Raw genomic sequence first — 25,637 nt, forward strand, 5'->3', positions numbered from 1 at the left:
GCCTGCAGGTAAACCCGCTCCACCCTTAATGTACGCGGTGTTAGAGCGTTGCAGTAACCTGATGTCGCAATGTCATTTCTGAGCAAATGTGCATGCATTGTTCTGCCAACGGATGCATGTGTTTTGAGAGACTTTTACAGGTTGCTGATCCTCCTCGACGGATCTCAGCTGCCTGTGCAACCCACCCAGGGCCTTGGGACAAAGCCACATGGCTGCCTGGTCATCACTGCTGGGTAACTGTGGTAAATGTTTGAATGTGAGATCACACAAGTGCACTCAGATCTTCATCTCATGTGATGCGATCTTATTTTGTGAACTGTTTGTAAATATTATTAATTTTCAATAATTGTATTCATTATTAAAACGCACATCTGATTTACATGTGGATTTTGTTTCTTGTTTATTATACATTGTATGAGTTTCATTTAAATAAATGGGACAGGAAAATCCCATGCACATTGCCCATAATAGCAATTTTCCATTTACATAAAGGTTTTTGTTGTATTAAAATGTAAGCACACAAAGGCCTAATGGTGGTATGTGACTAGGCTTTCATTGATTAAAAAGAACTGGTTTTCAGCTTCGTTTCTGCTAGAGTACTCTAGAATATTAAAGGGAAACTCCACCCAAAAATGAATTGTCATCATCTCGCCCTCAAGTTGTTGCAAACTTGTACGAGTTTCTTTCTTCTGCTGAACACAAAGGGAGATATTTTGAAGAACAATGGGCTATATGCACGCATAAATTCCGCATTTGATGCAAGGATGCTCGTCCATTTCCGGTTGTGGAGATTAAAGCGAAAACGGGATTATGGCAGTCTTAAAAATTTACTGTCCTCTCGTCTTTGAAACGAAACGTACATAGGTTTAGATGTAATTTTATATATAGTTATGTTTACTTAATATAATTTTAAAAAGAAGCATAAACACAACGAGGGGTGTCTGCTTTATCTGTTTTTGTGACTAACGTTTCTATAGTATAACCATGGAGTATAAAATTCAATATAAATTCTCGGTTTTGCATTGGACTCTACGATCGGCGGAAGTTATCGAGGATCCTTAAACTGTCACCGGAAATACCGCCGTGCATAGAGCCCATTGCAACCAAACGGTTGTTTGGCACCATTGACTTACATAGCAGACAAAAAATATACTATGTGAGTCAATGGTGCCATAGTTCCAATCTTTCTTCAAAATATCTATCTTTGTGATTATCAGAAGAAACTCGTGCAAGTTTGCAACAACTTGAAGGTGAGTAAATAATAAAGAATTTCCATTTTTGGGTGGAGTATTGTAAACTGGTCAAAATGTGTAGAACATTTCTTTCCCTCTGCCCTAACTACCCTTTTTAAGCATATTTCACTTATGGAATCACAATGAATTTGTTTTAAAGCTAAAAAAAAAATGTGCTTAGTTAATATTTGACGTGTAGGGTCTTTAGAATGTTGTCTTGCACAATTGGGGCCCATTGAGCTTGAGGACTGCTGATGGAGAGAATATACAAGATGCATGTTCGTGAAGTGAGTAAGTTTATTGTGTTAGAGTCAGAATTTAGCTTTAAAATTATCTTTTTTTAGTGTAGGTTGAGCTATTTACTCTGCATAGGCATGTTGAAAGCAATGGGGCTAATTGTGTAATGTCAAAGTCCCCCTGTAGTCAATTTAGCCCCCCGCCCCCAACCAACACACACACACTAGTGTGTAGGGGCTTTTTTGCCTCATACAAGGTTCTATGAATATGCAAATTGTCCCCGCCCTCACACCACCTCAGATCCACTCATTGACGATCACACTTCAGTTTGAAGGAGAAAATACACAGTTATGTATCAGCACATAGTTTGTGTTCATATTTAAAAACACCACATAGGCATATAAACATTAATAAAGTCTTGTTTTTCACCATGGGGACTTTGAAATAGCGTGATAGTGCAGCCAAAATGTGTAAAGTTTGCTAATATTTTTTGAATAAAGACATACATTTCTTGTGGCAATGATCTGCCATATTCAATAAAACTTTATCATCTGCTCATATATCAGATCAAGTAATACCTAAGAATTAATGTACTGAGCTCAGGACTGTGTTTGTAGTGACAACAGTGTCTTCAGTTTACATAAATGACTGCACAAGTCTAAATCCAAAAGGAGATAGAGGTAGGACGCCTTGAAAATGTTTGATAATCAACATGAACTGAAATCTATTTCAAGCTCATTTTCGGATCTATGTTTGCCTATTCTTGATCAAAGTTTTTTTATAGCTGGGTTTTAAATGTCTGCACAAAGCAGTACATCAAATAAAACGTTAACAACTGGATCAGCTCTTCTGTTAATTGACTCTATATGATTGTTTTGAGCACAGGAACATTGTGTTCCTTTTTCTCACCGAACAGGGCGTGTTTTTAATTTATTTTATAAACCATGTGGCAAACAGGTGCACTTGCCTAACCAGTTTACACCACAAGGTGGCCCTAAATTACAACAGTAGAGTAAAATCCAACCACCAGAGCTCTAGGAAGGCTGACAAGAGCAACGTGTTGATAATCCTACTGCCACATTTAGAATAGTGCATGGCATCTGTGAGGGGCATGAAGCAATGGAGGAAAGCAGGGCAGGAAAAACCTCTCAAATTACACTTGTCAAGGAGGACACAAACCACAAAAGAAGCAATTCAAACAAGGTAAAGCCTGTCTCAATTTATCCAGGGCCTGTTTTCACAGAAAGGGCTTTGATTAAGCCAGGATAATGTTTAGTTCATTCAGGACCGTCAGTTCAGTCAGAAGAAACAAAAACATTGCTGTTGTGTATTTTGAGACAAAACAATGTTCACTGACATAGGCTATCTTAAAATAAGAAAAGTTGCTTTCAGTTAAAACACCTCAAACATGCAATTTTGTCCGGCACTTTCTTAAGGCATGTCTGTAAATCCGAGGGTATGTATCTCAACTCCTGCTTTACTTTAATAAGCCAAACTTTAGGTTTCGACTTGTCTTTTTATTAGTGTTTCTCCCACTCTGACAATGCTAATGTGTCAGCTCAGTTGCCCCGTGGTCCATCTGCCAAGACAAGAGTAATAGATGAAACAACTCGTCCCTGGCCCACTGTGTGCTGTCGATGAGTATACAAGGCTTGTGTATTATGATTGATATGAAGCCCTCCAGCTAGGCCGCACTGCCAGTCAATTGATTAGTCACCAGCCTGGCCTCATGGAAGGGCCTGTCCCCCGCTCATCCATCATACACATTTTCTACCCTTTTAGACAAGTTACCAGGATAAGCTTCTACTTGAAGGAGCAGGTTCAGCCATTTAGACCATATCTGTAATCTAAGATTTTAGTAAATGGTACACTTGCTCTAGGTGTGATAAGGTTGTAGGCAATTCATGTTGGTCTGGGTTTCATGAGATTTTAAGCCAAATCTAATCTAAATTGGCCATTATCAGTTATCTTTCTTTAATGTGATTCAGTCCATTTACTTCACATTAAAACTAGTGGATTTGTAAAGATTTATATTTTTCAGTTACGTGTTCTTTTATTTATTTTGTAAGAAAAGGCATTTTCAATCGCTTAAAATCTCAGGAAGGCCAGCAATGACCTAAAATATTAAAATATGCAAAAGATTTTTGGAATGAAAAATATTTCAAACAAAACAACAGTGAACTGAAGTGTGTGTAATATGTATGTATGTATATATATATATTTGTTGAGCTGTTCTATAGAAGACTGGCTCTTGAATCAGCAAGGCTGTATATAACTAAATCAGATGTTCATAATCACACCATTACTGTCTGTTTTCCAACCTTGTATTTCTCGCCTCAGGTTATGTGTTTATCGGACTGTTCTGGCAAATGTTATGGAGAAAGCATGTGAATCAGCTGTTTGGTGATGGATGAATGGACCAGCCTTTTGCCTTATAGACAAATCAGCAGTTCAAGAAGATAAAGGTAAAGCCCTTGAAAGGAATTTGTTTGCTTTTCATTATTTTTGTGCAATCAAAAAAAAAAGGCAACACAATCCTTGAGCAGTTTGTTCTCCATTTCATTTTCTGCAGTTTATTTAAAGGGCAGAGTAGATTCATTTAAATAATTTGCTAAATGAAGGTTGAATTGATAAATGATTAACACTCAAACGGAATTCCCATTGTTGAAGGGTTTCTGTAAATAAAATTAAAGTATTGCTTAAATGATGCCCATTATTTCTACTACATGCACGTGTGTAGATGTAGAAAAACAGCACTTTGACCTTCACAGAGACAGGTGCCTGTGGCGTTGTGGTTGGACACACCCACGGAGTGGACTCTGTTCAGCCGAAAGAAAAGGTCACAGAAATGTCGTGCAGTCATGTCCTTGTAAGTTTGTTCAGACCTGATAAAAGCAAAACTGCTGCTTGGTTTCTTCCTGCTCTACTTTTCAACATCCTAATAACTTCACATTATTTAAACTAAGTTGTGATGATGACTCCAGTAACAAATTTGAGTTGTTCATTAAACATTATTTTATTATTATATTTCCACAATATGCCACAGTATATTCCACAGAAATCTGAAGTATCTTATCTTACATTTATTATCTGGTGTTGTGCAAGATTTTGGCTGAATTTGCCCATTGACCGAATTAGAATAGCATTCTGGCATGGAACTCTTACTATTTCTTCCCCTCAAGTATTTAGAAATGTAATTTATTCCTTCGATGGTAGAGCTGAATTTTCAGCATCATTCAGCATCCATTCTTCTTTCTAAATTGGACTTTTTTTCTACTTTGTTTTTCATCAAATAAATAGAGACGTCGTTCAAAAACATGAATATTTTTGTAAATATTCCAAACGTTTGACTGCTATTGTAGATGTATTAATGTATCACTGATATAGAATAGGTGTGGAGTGGGGTGAGCGCCAAAAACTCAATGGTCAAGGGTCTGTAGTTTCTTCTACTCTGAGATGCAGGTGTGAAAAATGACTAATCTAATCTGTCAAATGACAAATGGATATTGAGTTGAATGCTTTGAGCTTACTATTTTGCCTTGACCCAGTTGAGGCCCTAAAGCCTGCTCACTGGGGCCATTTTAATGAATTTCTGTACCGGAAATAGGCCACGGGTGAGGGGGGCAGGGGCTTTGACGTGAGCGTGTGCACCTCCGGGAGCATCCCTCTCCTTCAACCTCGCCTCATTAGTCTAACTGGGCAGTTGCAGAGCTGTTGTGTGTCACGTTTATTTCCGTCCCCCTAAACTCCAAAGTGCTCCCTCAACTTATCTTCCTGTATTCTCCATTTCATCTCTCGCCACCCAAGAGACGAGGTGCTAGAAATGCGGTTCGCCCCTGCTCCGTCGTCATCAAGGAGACAGTTTGGCAAGGAGGAATCGGACACTGATGCGGTCGCAAACTATGTCAAGGACGCAAAAACCTGCTACAGTTCACCTGTACAACATCTGAGTGCACAAATGCAGAGAGGAATTGACCCACTAAACCAACAACTCTCTGCACTCTTCCTTACATTTAAGGTGTAGTTCACCCCAAAATCAAAACTTTGCTATTATTTACTCACTGTTATTTTTTGTTTCATTAGTACAACCCTAATTAATTCAATGTTGTTTGCATACAATGACATTTCATAAAATAAATCACTATAAACTGTTTGATTTGTTTTCTTCAAGTCTTCTGATGGATTTCTGTGAGGAAAAGACCCAAAATAAATGTATAGAACACTAGGTTGGGATGATTTAAAAAAAAAAAAAAATTTTAAGGACATTTATTCTGAAATTAAATTGAATAAAGGGGACAGTAAAGGCATAACATTACAAAATATTTTCCTTTATTCAAATAAATTATGTTCTTTTGAACATTTTATTAATCAAATAGCCCTGTTTTCCTTGTTTTTTTAAAAACTAGTTTTCATCATTAAGAAAGAAAAAAAATTTGAGCGGTAAAGCAGAATTTCAGAATGATTTCTGAATATACATGTTATTTTGAATTGTAATTATATTTCACAAAACGTAAAATGATTTACAGCATTTTTCTATCAAATAAATTGGTGAGCTAATGAAATGTCTTTTTCAAAAATGAACGGTATGTATCTTAATCATTAATCATAATCATAAGTTACTTAATTTCAGTCTGTTTTCTCACACAAAGCTATTGGAAGTGCTTTTACAGTACTTTTTTGTTCTTTAAGAAGCTCGACGGCTCAGAAAAATAAATAAACGTACACATGTTAGTGAAGACATGAGTCAGAATTAAACATTTTTGGGTGAACTATTCCTTTTAAATGTGAAAAAATTTAGTAAAAATGTCCAAAATTCGATCTAGATGCACACATCACATCATTTTCATTGGTTTAGCCTGGCCCAAACCTGTAATCTGCCTGTCATCCAATCGCTAAAAGCCCTTTGAAAGAGTTGAAAGAGCTCAGACAAGGGTCCTACTGTTCAGCAGAAGACACTGCTCTGTTGATAAAATCAGACACATACTGGTTGATCTGTTGTCTTCAGAATACTTTGTGTTGGTGAAATGAAATTTGAATTAAAGAAGCAGCAGTTTGTATGAAGCAGAAGCTGCTGATTTGAATGAAGCTATTGAAACGGAATCAGAGTTTTAGATATCAGTCCGTCCCCATTCATATAGGAGCTGTACTCATCTATAAGGAGGGGTCCACATACTTTTGTTTTCATGTGTCATTTCAAGTCTATGAACGTACCCTCCTCTTAGTGTTATTGTGAAGACCAAGATGCTCTCGTCATAACATTCATCACACTGATGTGATCCAAAAACTACTGCTCACCAGCCACCAACACATATACCTGCACAGTGCTACCATTAATGTTCCCTTCTTAGAAACAAACGGGAGGAAAAGTCAACCGTAGTCTTCCCAGAATCATCCCATCGCACACTCGTAGGAGTTTCCGTCAGGCAGAATGAAAGGGATGCTGGCATGGAAGGTCTAAAAACAGCACTTTGTTGAGAGACAGGCAGCAGCTTGATCAGGTCAAACCAGGTGACTCTCTGTAGTGTGTGTTCATGGCTCTGATACCTCCCTGTATTTTGGCACATGTAAATTCGATGGATGGGCAACTTCAGGATTTAGTTGGTTTTCAGTGCAAGCAGAGAGATGTCCTGGGGTGTGGACAAGACCTGCTTTATTTTGGTCTTTGGTGGATAATGATGCGAACACAATGACTATTGCAAACTTTATTCATTTATTCAATTTTAGTTGTATTCAATTTCATTTGATTTAAATTTGAGATTTCTATTTGAGTTGAATAGACAAGAAAAATGTTGGCCTGTTTTGTTTTTCGCTGTTGTTTCGTCTTGTTTGGCTTCTACCTTTTATTTACTTTTAATTCTATTTTATTATTATTCCTTTTTATTTTATTTAAATGTAAGATTTCGATTTTAGTTGAATAGACATCCATCTGTGATTTTGTTGTTGTTAGTTTTGCTTTGTTTTCGGTTTTTGTTTTGCTTTCATTTTATTTAATTTGAATTCTAGAGTTATTCCTTTTTATTTTATTTAAATGTGAGATTTGTAGACCTATTTTTTGTCCATGTGATCATAGTTTTGATTTTGGGCCTGTTTTGATTTAGTTTTTAGTTCTGGGCCTGTTTTGTTTTGCTTTCAATCATATTGGAGTATTATTCCTTTTTTATTCTATTCAAATGCGAGATATGTGTTTTGAGTCGAATAGACCTATTTCTTTTCCAAGTATTTTATCCAAATGTGCGACTTGTTTTTCAGCCCGTGTGTGATTTCAATTTCATAAGGATGACTTCACTCGTGTTGCAGCAATCCTCATTTAAACGTTGCTTTGAATTATAGAGTCCGCTAAATAAATAAATATAAATGTAAATGTCAAAAATAAATAGCCTTTTCATTTGCACTCTAAATGCGCCGTGACTGAGAATTAGGAGAAATGTCAAAGTTTTCAAGATCACAACCTTAGAGTGGACAAACTGGCAGTGTTTTGTCTAATGTTCATTTTGAAAGGAAAATAAAGTATAAATAGCCCCATCTCAGACCTCGGAGTCTCTGTATGCGGTGTGATTCATATCTCGTTAGAGAAGTCAGTCTCGTTAACCTCTCTGTAATTACCCAATGCGCAGCTCCGGCCCACAGCACACACAGCATTGGCAAACTGAAGCCAATGTGCGTCAGTCAGACACCAGTCCGACTTCAGATCTCTCAGCTGATTACTCCTACTCCATATTACTAATTCTACGTCTCAAGTTTAGTGGTCTTCTTAACTGCCGTGTACAGCAACCCTGAAAGGATCCGAAGCTTGTCCTTGTCCACAGGGCTACTTAAAAGCTGCAGTCATTTGTCAAATAATACAATATGAGTCCCTGAATGTGTGTGTTTCTGTGACCTTCTACGTTTTTTCGTCTGGTTTCTGGGATCTGTCTTGGTGATGTGCATAAGACTTTTTTTTTCCTGTCCCTCCCTACTGTTCTCTTTCCATTCGGGGACATTTCAGAGCCTTGGGAACGGTTTCCATGGCGACCGTAACTGCAGACAAGGAGAGTGTGCTGAGACAGGGATGTGAACGCACTTGCACTCTCGTCTCATGTGGAGCGCTGCTTTGCTCCCTTCCTTCCATCTCATTTGTTAAATGAGATGCTATATTTGTTTGTTTTTGAAGTTGAGTTTTTTTTTTCTTGGTTCACATCATCAAGCTTACTAGGCTGCAGGTTGCGATTAAAGCATATTATACTACTTTTAAATACTTTTTTGGTACATTTTTATCATATTCAACATGTGAAATGTAAGATTTTGCTTCATCTATTAAAAATGAAAATTCATACATCCATCCATATATCCATCATCCATCCATCCATCATCCATCCATCCACCCCTCCATCCATTCATCCATCCATCATACATCCATCATACATCCATCATCCATCCATCCACCCCTCCATCCATCATCCATCCATCCATCATTCATCCATCCACCCACCCATCCATCCATCAATCCATCATACATCAATACATTCATCCATCCATCATTCATACGTCCATCCGTCCGTCCATCCATCATACATCCATCGATCATACATCCGTCTTTCATCCATCCATCCATCACACATCCATCCGTCCATACGTCCATCCATCCATCCATCCATTCATCCATACGTCCGTCCATCCATCCATACATCCATACATCCAACCATCCATCATTCATCCATCATCCATCCATCATACATCCATCCATCCATCATCCATCCATCATACATCCATCCATCCATCATACATCCATCATACATCCATCATCCATCCATCATACATCCATACGTCCGTCCATCCATCCATCCATCCATCCATCCATCCATCCATCATCCATCCATCATACATCCATCCGTCCGTCTGTCCATCCATCCATCCATCATTCATCAATACATCCATCATCCATCCATCCATACATACATCCATACATCCATCATCCATCCATCCGTCCGTCCGTTCATCCGTCCATCATCCATCCATCATACATCATCCATCCATCCGTCCATCCATACGTCCATACATCCATCACACATCCATACATCCATACGTACTTCCGTCCATCCATCCATCAATACATCCATACATCCATCATCCATTCATCCATACATCCATACATCCGTCCATCATCCATCCATCCGTCCGTCCATCCGTCCATCATCCATCCATCCGTCCATCATCCATCCATCCGTCCATCATCCATCCATCATCCATCCATCCGTCCATCATCCATCCATCCATCCGTCCTCTGTCTGTCCGTCCATACATCCATACATCCATCACACATCCATACGTCCATCCATCCATCTATCCATCCATCATGCATCCATCCATCCATCATACATCCATCATACATCCATCATCCATCCATCCATCCGTCCTCTGTCTGTCCGTCCATACATCCATACATCCATCACACATCCATACGTCCATCCATCCATCTATCCATCCATCATGCATCCATCCATCCATCATACATCCATCATACATCCATCATCCATCCATCATACATCCATACGTCCGTCCATCCATCCATCCATCCATCCATCCATCCATCCATCCATCATCCATCCATCATACATCCATCCGTCCGTCCGTCTGTCCATCCATCCATCCATCATTCATCAATACATCCATCATCCATCCATCCATACATACATCCATACATCCATCATCCATCCATCCGTCCGTCCGTTCATCCGTCCATCATCCATCCATCATACATCATCCATCCATCCGTCCATCCATACGTCCATACATCCATCACACATCCATACATCCATACGTACTTCCGTCCATCATCCATCCATCAATACATCCATACATCCATCATCCATTCATCCATACATCCATACATCCGTCCATCATCCATCCATCCGTCCGTCCATCCGTCCATCCGTCCATCATCCATCCATCCGTCCATCATCCATCCATCCGTCCATCATCCATCCATCCGTCCATCATCCATCCATCCATCCGTCCTCTGTCTGTCCGTCCATACATCCATACATCCATCACACATCCATATATCCATCCATCCATCCATCCATACATACATACCTCAATTTTGAGTTTATAGCAAATCTGAAAGTATGAATTGTGATAAATAAACTTGTATACAACATTGTCTCTGCGTAAACTACAAAAACGTGCATTTGTGAGAACAGTGACTTCATGTGTATTACGTGTTCAGCTATAGCCTCATAGAGTTTTGTTACAGTGACATCGCCAACTACTGGCCTGGCTGCACAATACAGCTTTTTTAGTCATTTTCTTGTATCTGTGTGATTTTGACAACATCGTTGTCTGTTCATTCGTTTTCTTAGATGAAGTAAAGTTGGGATCAGAGAGCAATCGGTCACTCCACACCAGTAACCTTAATCTGGATTTAAGACAGATTATGCAGCACCCTCAGGGGAGATATGTATATATTTTTTTAAAAAGGTTAATGCAGGTCCAGGCACCATTTGTATCTGAGGAAATGTTCCATTGCCTTTTAGAAATGAGAAAAATCTTATTTTATTTCTAGCTACAGGAATGAAAGCCTTTTACATACCCAAATACATATACATGTATTACTTGGTGTGTGCCTGTTCAGTTAATTTGACCATGACCCTTTGGATGGTTGTGACATCCCAAGGCTTCATAACTCGTCATAATATAGCTTGAGCTATTGTTGAGCGCTCAGTGAATCTTCATTGTAAATCAATTTGTTTTGATATGTTGGAGAAGGGAAATGTGGAGATCTTTGTGTACGCAGATGCTGTATGCCACTGCTATTTCATCCTGTTTGCAGCAGGTGAAGTGAGGAGTAATTGGCTTCTGTCAATACTGGCTTGTGAGTTTTAGCAGCAGCTATTCAAGACGGAAAAGAGGTCGATGCGGAGAGAAAGAGAGAGACAAGGACAGAGCGGTTCACTCCCACCCACCTCAAAGCTGCCATTTCTCACATCTGCAAACCCGCAGTAAATGGCCTCCTTTAACGCTTTTCTGCCTCAACACACTGGCATCAACAGATATTTCCTTCTTTTCACGTTGGTCTATTGCATGTGAAAAATTGTTGAGTAGAGAAAATACTTTCCGGCACAAGGTTCGTCAAAGTGTTGCTTTTAATACGGAATGTGTATTTAATGATAATCTAGTTTTATATCTATAAATCTATATATTATTAATACATTCTAATTTCCACATTTAGTTTACAATTATTAATTAAATCATTATTGGTAAAAAAAAATACATTATCAAAGACACTGTAAAAAAGTTGCTGCCTTAAACTTTTAAGTTCAATCAACTTGGATGTTTGAGTTTTGTCATTTTTGTATAACTAAACGATATGTTGACATAACTAATTGATCATATTTTTTTTACAGTGCTACTGAGATACAGTACACTCTCAGAAAAAAGGTACAAGGTAAGCTGTCATTGGGGCTGTACCTTTTCAAAAGGTAAACTTTTGTACATTTCAGGTGCTAATATGTACATTTTAGGTGCTAATATTTACATTTTAAGTGTTAATATGAACAATTTAGGTGCTAATATGTACATTTTAGGTGTTAATTTGTACATTTTAGGTGCTAATATGTACATTTTAAGTGTTAATATGTACATTTTAGGTGCTAATGTACATTTTAAGTGTTGATATGTACATTTTAGGTGCTAATATGTCCATTTCATGAGCTAATATGTCCATTTTAGATGGTAATATGTACATTTTAGGTGTTAATATGTACATTTTAGGTGCTAATATGTACCACTAAGGTACCAATATGCTAGCCTGGCTGCGCCCTCCTACGCACTTCCGCTCAATTTCATTTTACTTCAGTAACTACGTCTGGGATCGCTCCATATCCTTAGGTTTCCAGAAATCAATTTTTTGTAGGACCAATCAGCGAATAGAGGGAGTGGCTGAGAAAGATGACGTTGATGTAAACTTTAATAGTGAACCCGCCTACAAGGAAGGAAACGTTTCTCAATGGAGCGGTTCCAGACTCTATGTGGAAATGAAATGAACTAAAGTCTGGTTGAACCAGGCTACCAATATGCAGCCTTTGGGTACAAAAGTGTACCTTTTGAAAAGGTACAGCCCCAGTGACTCTCTGAGTTTTCTGAGAGTGTAATGTCACTCTGTGACAAAGTTGCAATTACAAGAAACAGATGCAAGACATTATTGCCTTATAACTTTTATTAGGATTTTTTACTCTGAGGCAAAACAGCCTTTCATATTTATTTATGTAGAATATTTTTATATTCTTATGTGTGCAGCACTTTGAGCTGCATTTTATTTAAGTAATGTGCTATTTTATTATTATTAATAATATCATCTCATGACTGCAAAGGTCCTAGAGCCATATAGTGTGAATGAGTCTTTTTGCCGGTCAGTTTTATCTCTGCTAAGAGTGCCTCTTCAAATTATTAAAAAGAGAAATATGGAAAAGTGTGGCTGTGGCAGATGTATTCAAACACATGCTCTCATCTGAACATGCGTGTAGTCAGTGCATTGGACATTTAACTATTGGACGAGGAAGCAGAATTTTAATTGCTTTTAATGACTCCAATTTCCTTTCTATTCTTCTTTTGCAAAATTATGTTACTAGACTGGCAGCATTTGATGCTTTTTCTTTAGTTTGTAAGACAATTGAAATCTAGGCTGGGGTTTTGATTTCCTGTCAATTAGTATCCCAGAAAGTAGTTCACTTTAAAAAAAAAAACTTTTGCTGATAATTTACTCACCCCCAAGTCATCCAAGATGTCCATGTCTTTCTTTCTTCAGTTGAAAAGAAATTAAGGTTTTTGATGAAAACATTCCAGGATTTTCTCCATATAATGGACTTTATTGGGAACCAAACGGTTCAAGGTCCAAAAGACAGTTTCAGTGCAGCTTCAAAGGGCTTTAAACGACACCAGACGATGAATAAGGGTCTTATCTAGAACCCTTCGAGTCATGACTCGAAAAAAGATTTGTTCATTTTGATGAACGAGTTCGGACAGGAGAGTCACGAACGCTCATCACAGAACAGAGCAAGGCGAGCAATTGTGCTTATAAAACTTCAACTTTTTTATTTATTTTTTAAATGAGCAATCGTTTCACTAGATAAGACCCTTATTCATCGTCTGGTGTCGTTTAAAGCCCTTTGAAGCTGCACTAAAACTCTCATTTGGACCTTGAACCGTTTGGTTCCCATTGAAGTCCATTATATGGAGAAAAATGCTGGAATGTTTTCATCAAAAACCTTCATTCCTTTTCGACTGAAGAAAGAAAGACATGGACATCTTGGATGACATGGGGGTGAGTAAACTTATCCTTTAATATTTGTAAATACTACAACTTTAATTCCACTTTTAAATCAGATTTAAAATTAGAATTTTTTGGACTGTGCCCTGTGCTTCATTTGAGTTTTCTGATGCCATTTTGACTTTTTTTTGTGACAGTTTTTGTGCTTGGCATCTCAGTATGTTAATGAAATAGATTGGTATGTTTTCTTACACCAATCGTGCCAATTCATACCTCAAGGGATGTTATTTTTGGCATTTGGAAATAGCCAACTCTCTCTGACGGCAGAGCACCGACATCTCTGAGGACACTTACGCATTTACTCTCATGACTAGCCTGGCGATTTGCGACTGGGCGACATCAAGGACACACACCCTGCACTGAAAGCAGCAAACTCTGAAGCAGATTTCTTTTGCTCTTGTTCTGCTCCTCTCTCTCAAAAGCGTTTTCCTATTCATCTCGTTCCAGCCTCCAGGGGGCATATTTTACCCTTAATGTCCTCAACTAACAGGTGTCCCACATGCCCTAAAAATACAATACGCCTGTTGCGTGCAGGAAAATCTTAGACTAGAGCCACTGGGGTCTCACATTTCCACACCGGTGCTTTCCATTGCACTAATGCATTGTGAGTCCATGTAGCATGGTGGACCCTGAGAGATGTTTTAATTTTGTTTTTGTCTGGAGGAGAATTTTGAGCCATGGGTTTCATTGAAAATACATAAGAACACCCCTTGGCCTTTGTGTGGCTTATTGCTTTGTTTTCTTACTTTAGAGTTGTCTGCTTATTTAGTACCTTTCAAAAAAAAAAAAAAGAGGTGAGGTTAGTTCTGGTAAAATATGTGCTGTGATAATTTATTTATGTTTGTCTATTATTAGTTACAAACTATAAACTAAAAAAAAATGCTTAAATGTGTGTAAATTAACGGCCAAAATGCATTTATTTTATGCAATTTATTACTTTTTTACTTGATGGTACAGCATTTTACAATCAATTTATAAACAGACATTTTTCAAAATCACATGAAACCAATATGCCATTTGTAAGGATTACAATGATACTCATTTCCTGAAAAAAATGTGCATATTTGTTGTCTTAATTAACAGAACACTACTATTTGACCTAGTGTATCATTCCCAGTCCTCGAACTCATCACTGACATCTAATTTTGAATGAAACATGACTTTTTTTTTGCTGCTGGACTGCTGTTTCTATCCAGTCTGATCCCTCTGATCCTTCTGTTTTCCTTTGCGTCAAGAGGTTGCCCTTTCCTCTATGAGAGTGCTTTCACACCCTTGACTCAAATGCGAGTATGTGTAACGCCGTGATTGTGGATCGTATCTCATCCTGTACGTTGCATGAAAGCATGACAGATTATCCAAGGTGAGAAGTGCTAACAGTCCTCGCACCCTCATTTAAAGTCATCCAGGGAATGCCTGACTGAAAATGCAGGTTCTTCTGGAGTGATGGAAATGGAACGGCAGATAGAGTAGTAATATCACTCTCATTAAACTATATCTGCAACCCTGCCCCTTAATGCTATTCTAATGAGAACCCTAGAGAACCCTCAGAGTGAGACCACCGCAGACCTGCTCAGGTTCTTTCCAGGGGGTCGTGTCTAAATCCATGTTTTGATCAGTGCAGTTATTGATTCGAAATCTCATCACCGATGAGACAATGTGTTTACGTGTACATAAAAGAAACACTGACAACTATCAAAAAACAACGATCAATGTGTTTGCATGAGATTTTGAAAGATTTCTTTTCTTACGTCAGACCGTAAAGATGTTGAAATGTTGTGAAATCCAGCAATAATGACTTTGTATGACCTTTTGCCATTAATTAAAACAGCCTACACTCTTATATTAAAGGAGAACTCTGGCGCAAAATGATCCTTTGGTCTAATAAAACATCGGTATCTAGTCAACCATTCTCTGAGATTTGTTTTCATGATAATCAAATGTAAAGAGTTTTATCTCTAAAAACTGTTTATGCTAGTAATGGGGGTGTAATGAGGGTCCATACATGCAAAACAAAGTATTGAGAACTTCGTAAGTGTACAGACCGTTTAATAAGAAGATACTTTATGAAGACAGTTCACTTTGTGTATACAGACAGGAGCCGTCTTGGAAAACAGTCACGACAAGTCAAACCACGAACGTCGTGCTGAGTGAGCTGAACTGTATGAATGTTGTTCGGGGATCGACTTATCGAGACTATTTTCTAAGATGGCTCCTGTCTGTATACACGAATAACGTATCTTCTTATTAAACGATCTGTACACTTACAAAGTTCTCAATGCTTCGTTTTGCATGTATGGACCCTCATTATGTAACTGTGTTAGTGTGGGGCTATTTTGAGCCTTGTTAGTGGTATAAACTAGCGATTTCTTTTTACTTACTCAATGCCCCCATTACTAGCATTATACGCTAAACCGTTTTTAGAGATAAAACTCTTTACATTCGATTATCCTGAAAGCAAATCTCAGAGAACGATTGACGAGGTACTGATGTTTTATTAGACCAAAGGTTCATTTTTCTTGAATATTTTTAAACTATTTAATTATGGAAAAAACATGGAAGATTTGATAGTGAATATAAAGATCTTTGTGCTGAGATATGGATGGATATAAAATCATGGAAAGTGTCACGTGATACCTTTTTTTTCTAGATATGTGTAAAGGTCTAAATGTGTTTAATCTCACTAAAATATTAAAAGTCATGGAAATCCAACAGTCCAAAGGTGTGGGAATCCTCATAGATGTTGCTGCATAATTATTAAGAATAATTGGTGTAAGATTGTGCACATAAACACACTCACCGAACGGATTCTAAGACGGAGGTATGATTTTCTCTCATTGACACATCATCCATGTTGATTCGCTATTTCTCCATTCTGTCATCCCTTCCTCACAGACTCAAAGGATTATACAATGGAGAATTTCAAATCAAAATGGGATTTTCTCACTGATACTGCACACACACACAGACACAACTCCCTGGATGATGACGTAATCCAGTCATGGGCTGGTCCAGACCGGTTAGGCCATCTTGTTCTCTATAGTGACATGCAACTTGTTGTGCTTTCGCATTCCCCACATCTCTTACATTGCTCAAAGGACACAAACACGCACATTTGAAGGCTGCAGGCAGTATTCTCTTTGGCTTGAAATTCTCTGTGGATGACAAAGATTGCCATTGAATTTCTCATATAAAGAGAATACAGTGTCTCTTCTGGTTTGATCATCCAACTACAAGTACTACAGCAATTCTGCTGCCAGCAACAGTCCTGCGGGGTAGATCCGGGAGAATGCCTGGCACAAATACTATCAGCAAAACACCTAGGGCAGCAACAATCAATGAAATCGATAAAGAAAACCGCCAACAACAAAATTTTTTATCAATAAATGTGTGGTTTAGTTTGACTTTATTGATAATTTTGTGACTTTCCTAACACTTTACTATCGTGTTTTGATCATTTGGAAAGCAGTTCAGCCCCTTTAGCTTACAATTTTTTATATCCTTCAGTTTAAACATTTTTTTTGGAGGAAAACATTGAGTAAGATGTAAGATGTATCCACTTGTTGATGCAGTGAGATGCACACATTTATCGAACTAAATAGGAATCCCGATCAATTAATTCATGGTTTTGTTTTTCGTTTTTGATCATTTATGTTTTCCTTATGCAGTGAGATCAAATTAATCAAATAAATAATTGACATAATGATTACTAAAATTAATATTTTTTTATTTATTAACACATATTTTAAGACATTTTCACAGGAATATTTATTTTTCCCTATTTTTTTTCAAGGTTTATGTGTTCAGAAGTACCTGCAAATGAAAGTAACGCTTGTCTGAGCTCTGTTGCTGAGTTTGTAGAGCGTGGCCAATTCAGACGTGAAGATGAGTGAGTGAACAATGTATCAAATGAATGAAAGGCACTCTGAGGCAAACCGTGTATGACAGGGGGCAATTTTGAGTGCGCTTTGGCATGCCAGGCTCCTCGATTTTCTGCTTTCCGCCCAAGACCGTCCCTACTTTTTTACGCTAGACCTTGAATTAAGTCAGCTTGGGAAAACCATTTTGTTAACTGAAGGTAAAATCAATACTCTTCTCTTTCTGTGATCCCGGCTGGACGCTGACTAGATGAGTTTTAAATTCTCACTCTTGTATGATATAAATCCATTTGATGCCTTTGAAGCCAAGGTACAAACCTATCTCGTCTCCCCAGGCTCTGTTTTGGTCTGCCGCTTCGTCCATCTGTCCATGTGTACTAGAGGTCAACAATCAGTAACCACATGCCCAAACATATGGCGTGGCAAAGCACCACAAGGTGGCGCTGTAACCCAGCCCCTCTCTGGGAGCAAAGTGTTTATTCCCCATCACACTCCTCTCAACAAAATGTTCTCTGTATCCTATTGATAGGCTGCTGGATTGTGCTCTTCGAATGTCACACCATCTGCCTTGGCATGTTTTAGCTTTGTGTGTGTGTGCGTGCATGTGGTGTTGTGAATATTTCATGTCCGCTCTGGCTCAGTGCAGGTTGGCTCCAACAATCTCTTTAATACACCCGTGTGGCTCTGGTTACAGAGTCACACTCTCAAGCACACTTAGTAATATACATGTAAGCTCAAAGGCACTCGCACAGACACACTCGCCAGTGCTCATACTGTTAGACATGCTCTTAAACGATGGTTCGTTTCTGGAGGAGTGTTTTACATTACTGAATCCTACGCTAGCATTTTACACCTCCAATGATCCGTTCTATTTCTCGGTGACACTAAATTAAGCTCAAAGTGTGACTCATCTTTTCCTTAAAGTCACTATCTACCTTTCTGTCCTCATGTAGCTCACCTTTAAAAAGGACAAATGACAAAACAAGGACTTGTCATCGTTTGTGCAGCAGGTGTAATTGTTGTTGTTGCTGTTTGTTAAGAGTAAATGGAATAAATAGAGCTACACTGACAGATACATAGAAGGTCTCCCTTTAAAACCCCTATTTGTTTCAAATAACTACCCAGATAGCAAACTGACATTGAATCAACGTGGAAATATGACATCGAAACAACGTTGATCTGACATTGTTTTGCTCATCGAATTAACGTTGAACCAACGTCAGACGCGTCATTCTTTCAAAACTAACGGAAAATCAACTTGAAATCAACGCGTTGTTTCAACGTTATGAAAGCAAACCAATTTTCGATTTTCATTTAGCTTTGAAGAATGCCGCGTCTGACGTTGGTTCAACGTTAATTCGATGAGCAAAATCAACGTTGTTTCAATGTCATGAGAGACGTTGTTTCCACGTTGATTCAATGTCAGTTTGCTATCTGGGTAATAATTTTGCTGACACCAGTTGATACATCTTTCATCCTGCATTTGCTCATGCATGTCAGTTCCTCGTCTAAGTCTTTTTAGTAGAGAAATGGTGATCTGGATTGGGTCTCCTAGCTAGCTAATGTGTGAATGCACACATATCTCTCCTTGATTTCAACACCTGAGACACTGTCGTATGGGTGCAGTATTGGACACGCTGATGGTCATATTTAAGGTTCACCAACACATTCTCATCCTAGGGCGTCACTAACTGACGCTTTTGACCAAGCGTCTAAATCTGACGCACATGGCAACCTTTAGCGTCAGTTAGATGACGCTCATCCTAGGGCATCACTAACTGACGCTTTTGACCAGGCGTCTTAATCCGACGCACATGGCAACCTTTAGCGTCAGTTAGATGACGCTCATCCTAGGGCGTCACTAAAGGCGCTTTTCCACTGCATAGTACGGTACGGTTCGGTTCGGTACGGCTCACTTTGACGCTTTTCCACTGCATGGTACGGTACAGTACGGTTCGCTTCAGGTCGCTTTAAATGGTACCTGGTCTGTTGAGGTTCCAAGCGTACCGTACCGGTACTAAAATGTGACGTGAAACACTGCAGATCACCGATTGGTCAGACAGAATCGTCACTACCACTAGCGTCACTACTAGCGTCATTGGATTTGCTACACGAGACACGAGACACTTTTTTAGCAGTATTTTGTTTTGCTGCCATCAGCCTCATTTTAAACACATTCTTCCGTCTAGCAGTTAAAAACAACCACATACCGAGAATCAGGAACACCATCCCCTCGATAGTCTCCATTGTTCCTCTGTTGTGGGTTTGAAAATGTGGCGCTTTTAAGATGATGTCATGGCAGTAGAGGCGCGCGCAAATAACGATTAGTCCCACACACTTTCAAGGGGTACTACTGCAGTGGAAACGCAAAGCGATCCGAACTGTTCCGCGCCGAGTCGAAGCGTACTGAGCCGAACCGTACCGTACTATGCAGTGGAAAAGCGCCATAACTGACGCTTTTGATCAAGCGTCTAAATCTGACACACATGGCAACCTTTAGCGCCAGTTTGATGATGCTCATGCTAGGGCATCATCGAACTGATGCATTTTAACCAAGCGTCTAAATCGGACACACATGGCAACCTTTAGTGTCAGCGTAACTGACCAAGCGTCTAAATCCGACGCACATGGCAACCTTTAGCGTCAGTTAGATGACGCTCATCCTAGGGCGTCACTAACTGACGCTTTTGACCAAGCGTCTAAGTCCGACGCACATGGCAACCTCAATTAGATGACGCTCATGCTAGGGCGTCATCGAACTGATGCTTTTTAACCAAGCGTCTAAATCGGACACAAGTAGACGTAGATGCACATTCACTTAAAGCTCTGCACCGCTGGTTTTTGAATATAAAGTAGGTTGGTAGGAGGTAAAATGGAGCAAGACCAAATGTGAGTTTGCTAAAATAATCACTGCAAGTCAAAAGTTTGGGTCTTTCCACATTACTGTTTTTATTGTATTATCAAATGAAGGCAGCCTTTGTGACCTTTCAAAAAGATTATTATTATATTCTAAAATTAGAATCATTATGTTAAAATTCTAATATAATTGTGTATTTATATTCTTATATATATATATATATATATATATATATATATATATATATATATATATATATATATACACAGTATTTGATGGATTTTGATTTCGTGTTGACTCAAACTGTCATGTTGTCATTGATTGATCTACCTGGGATGATCTTCTTCTGCTGGTCTGTGTTTTTCACTTAATGACATCAAATTAGACCCACTTCCTGTGTCACCTCTGTTCTGTACAGACTCACAGCTCTGCTCACACACGATTAAACCCAGACTATCATTGCCCCCTTTAAACACTCGGCTTGTGTCATCCTGTACTCAAGAGACCCAAAACAGTCTGAAACCGATTTGATTGATGTGTTCACGTCTGTGGAAGTAATTTCTAATGATTTCCTGTGCAATCGAGTACCCTGCGTTTAAATAGTGAGGCCATTTCATCATTCCTCTCTCACTCAACAGCTCCACTAATAAAGTTATTACATGCTTAACATGATGAAAATGTCAGGTCATGTTATGGGGCAAACCTCACCCTGGATCGGTGATGAGTGAGTATATGGACAAGTGTCCAAGAGTGTTTTTTTTATTTTTTTATATAGTTTACTTTACCTTTCCAACACATGTTCCATTATCAGTGTCCTATGGAAGCTTGTTTCCGCCACAGAATTAACAGTCTAAAAGTTTTTATCTCATATTTCTTCTTGCAATTGTTTATACAGTTTATTTTTTTAAATATAAAGGATATAAACTCGCAATTGCAAGAAATAAGGTCCAAATTGTGAGATATAAACTTGCAGTTGTGAGAAAAAAAAGTCAGACAGACACATCTCTTGTCTTTATGAAACATGGATATCCGGATGATAGCAAAAAAAAAAAAAGAAAAGAAGAATCAAGTTTTTCCTCTGCCACCCATCATTAGGCACAGCCATTAGAGAGCTGGAGCCATAACATCAGAGCTGCCATGTTTTGGTCAAAACACACAGTCATTTAGCTGAAGTCTACTAGGTAGGACAATAATGAGTTATCTTCGAAGAACAGTAGATGTGGAGCAAAATCTTCCTTCTTTCCAACGCAGTTTTATCCCAAGGCGTCATCTAACTGACAATTTTGACCATGCTTCAATATCCGATGCTTAAGGCACCCTTTAGCGTCAGTTATTTTATTTTATATATGTGGTATGTGGTGTCTCTCAAATGCAATTTGTGTTTATATTTTTAATTATTTATTATTTTTAATTATTATTCTTTTAATTAAAAAACTCTATGTAAGTTTTTAAAGACTTATTGTTTATCTAACAAGGCGTAATTTAATTTAGGGCTTGATTTATACACATTGTTATGGAAGCTTGTTTCCGCCACTGAATATAAAAATAAAATAAATAATTGTGACTTTTTATCTCACAATTCTGACTTTTTTTCTCACAATTGCGTGATATAAAGACAGAATTGTGTGATATAAATTCGCAATTGCGAGTTATAAAGTCAGAGTTGCGTGATATAAAGTCAGAATTGCGAGATATAAAGTCAGAATTGCGTGATATAAAGTCAGAATTGCGTGTTATAAAGTCGCAATTCTGAGAAAAAAGACAGAAGTATGACTTTTTATCTCACAATTCTGACTTTTTTTTCTCACAATTGCGAGTTTACATCTCACAATTCTGACTTTATGACACATAATTGCAAGTTTATATGTCGAAATTCTGACATCTTTTCTCAGAATTGTGAGATATAAACTTGCAATTGCGATTTATCAGGCCAATTCTAAGGGGAAAAAAGACTAACTTTTTCCCCCCTCAGAATAGTTTAAATCTCACAATTCTGACTTTATAACACGCAATTGTATCTTTAAATCTTGCAATTCTGACTTTATAACTCGCAATTCTGACTTTATAACTCGCAATTCTGACTTTATATTTCTCAATTCTGACTTTATATCACACAATTCTGACTTTATATCTCGCAATTCTGACTTTATATCTCGCAATTCTGACTTTATATCTCGCAATTCTGACTTTATAACTCGCAATTCTGACTTTATATCTCGCAATTCTGACTTTATATCTCGCAATTCTGACTTTATAACTCGCAATTCTGACTTTATATCTCTCAATTGTGACTTTATATCTCGCAATTGCTACTTTATATCACGCAATTCTGACTTTATATCTCACAATTCTGACTTTATATCTCGCAATTCTGACTTTATATCTCGCAATTGCTACTTTATATCTCGCAATTCTGACTTTATATCTCACAATTCTGACTTTATATCTCGCAATTCTGACTTTATATCTCACAATTCTGACTTTATATCTCGCAATTGCTACTTTATATCTCGCAATTGCTACTTTATATCTCGCAATTCTGACTTTATATCTCGCAATTCTGACTTTATATCTCGCAATTGCTACTTTATATCACGCAATTCTGACTTTATATCTCACAATTCTGACTTTATATCTCGCAATTGCTACTTTATATCACGCAATTCTGACTTTATATCTCACAATTCTGACTTTATATCTCGCAATTGCTACTTTATATCTCGCAATTGCTACTTTATATCTCGCAATTCTGACTTTATATTTCGCAATTCTGACTTTATATCTCACAATTCTGACTTTTAAATCTCGCAATTCTGACTTTGTAACTCGCAATTCTGACTTTATATCTCTCAATTGTGACTTTATATCTCGCAATTGCTACTTTATATCACGCAATTCTGACTTTGTATCTCACAATTCTGACTTTATATCTCGCAATTCTGACTTTATATCTCGCAATTCTGAGAAATAATGTCAGAATTGCGAGAAGTAAACTTGCAATTGTGAGAAAAAAAGTCAGAATTGTGAGATAAAAAGTCGCAATTACCTTTTATATTTTTCATTCTATGGCGGAAACGAGCTTCCACACATTATTATTGTTTATGTTTTTAAATAATTATTATTTTATTACAAAAATAATAATTTTAATCCTTAATGTTTAAAGATTTCATTTGTACCTAAAAGGGATTCATTTGTATTTATAATTTATATTTTATGTTTATATTTGTATTTATATATACTATCATTGTTTAATGTATTAACATGTGTTTTAAATTATTAATTAAGCCCTTAGAGACCATTTACATCTTTAAAGATTTTAGGTCCATTTAAATACAACTTAATCCATTTTAAAGGGATGTTTTACAGAGCATTTGACACCATGTCTGAACATCCAGCCTTCTGGGTGGCACGATTGTTGTGGAATGTTCCAACCTCCATGGAGCACAAAGGTGAAAAGAAACATATTTTCAAACACTTACAAGTACATCTATTTTTACTGTCAGAATTGGGGGGGGGATCTCCTATCCGCCCTGTCATTGCATGGTAAAACCCCCTCATGCCCCCGTTTCTCCGTGAGTCCGGAGCTAAGTTTGGATGTTGCTAAATCCCACTTGGAAACTGAATGCCCCTCTTTGTCCCAGAGAGCAGGATGTCTCACATATGACATTTGGAAGGAGAGGGAAGCAGGCAGGGGGCAACGTCCAGTGTAGGGTTACTCTGTCTGGCAGCTGAGAGCCACAGAAATATGAGAGCCGTGGTGTGTATGTGTGCGCTTATGCACATGTACGTGGCTCATCATCAGACACCCAGGTCTTTTATGAATTATTCAGTGTTGTCAATTTAACTCATTAATTTAGTTCAATCATGTACTCAATGGTCAATGATATGGAAATAATTTCATTCTAAAACCTCTTGTAGTGCTGTATGGTTATATCTGTCTTTGAATCTTCATTGTGCTTTTCTCACCAAGTTTAATTATTAAATATTACATCTTATAATTTATTTAAAATTCTTCGCAGGCTAATTTCAAGGAAAGGTTATCCCCCCACCCCTATAATCTCCATAATATTGTTATGAGATTAATATTTATTAAGTTGAGTCATTTGAAACAAAACTATTTAAGAGATTAACACATCCCTGAAACAAATGACATTCAAATGACTTTTTTTTAAGGTCTTGCAGCGGACTCTGGCTTTAGTAACAATGGAAATGGTGTCAGAAATATAATCTGATTGTGGAAAGATGACATAATGCTTGTCCAACTATAGAGATGCCAGAGCAAACGTCACAACTGTGCTCAACCTATGCGCAAGCAGATATATCCATATGCCTCTCAGATTCCTTTCTGCATTTACCTCCAGCTTCCCTCCATTGAAAATGTGTTGAAAAGTCGTCAAGGTTCAACTCTGTGCTTAAGGATAAAAAGCAGACTTCCACAGGCTTGCCATTTATAAAGCTGATAAGCCTTGATGACTTTACAGTGTATGGTTTTGGCTATATAGTTTGAGCCAATGCAAACTGGAGTTTGTGACCTTTAAAAGAATCATGCAATAATTCTTACAGGGATGGGAGGAAGATGTTGTTGAATAAGAAAGGAAGTACAGCAGTTTTAGGGGCAAGTCAGAAATTATAAGGAGTTGGACTTGGCATTGCCTTGTGCTCTGATAACATCAGTGCCGACACAGCATTCTGGGAAGCATTTTAGCAAACGCGCTTGAGTTGGCCTGCCGACCAAAAATGTGAGGACAATTAATGCAGTACTATGCATATTTTTAAAAAAAGGAGTTTACCTAAAAACTCAATTGTAAATTACTTACCACTATAGTCATTACAAACATGTATGACTTTCTTTGTTCTGAACACAAATCTGAAGAACTTTTTCCATATGTGGGGACTTGAGCAGTCAAGATCCAAAATTACAATAAAAGCACCATAAATGTTTTAAAAATTAGTGTGTCCAAAATTTAAAATGGCCATTTGGCATTACAAACCTGTACGACTTTCTCCTTTGGAACACAAAAAGAAAACATCTGAAGAATGTTTTATGATGGAAGTGAATGGGGACTGTGTCAGTCAAGCTCCAAAAAAAGCCCTATATAAGTATCAAAAAAGGAGTCCATATGACTTATGTT

General features: G+C 37.9%; 1 protein-coding gene across 11 annotated transcripts in view; it reads left to right on the forward strand.

The window, feature by feature from the left end:
• Positions 1-2,481: 2,481 nt before the first annotated feature.
• The window catches only part of atp2b1a (ATPase plasma membrane Ca2+ transporting 1a), a 151,792-nt gene continuing 128,636 nt past the window's right edge, over positions 2,482-25,637 (forward strand). For 9 of the 11 annotated variants that reach the window (XM_089126802.1, XM_089126799.1, XM_089126795.1 and 6 more), the window contains exon 1: positions 3,810-3,934. The gene's annotated coding sequence lies outside the window, so the exon portion shown is untranslated. Of the gene's footprint in view, positions 2,673-3,809; positions 3,935-25,637 lie in introns of those variants that run through there. The other 2 variants (XM_089126800.1, XM_089126801.1) reach the window with 1 other exon arrangement.

Source organism: Pimephales promelas, chromosome 24 (assembly GCF_988280905.1).
Source record: "Pimephales promelas chromosome 24, fPimPro1.hap1.1, whole genome shotgun sequence".
Taxonomy (NCBI): Eukaryota; Metazoa; Chordata; class Actinopteri; order Cypriniformes; family Leuciscidae; genus Pimephales; species Pimephales promelas.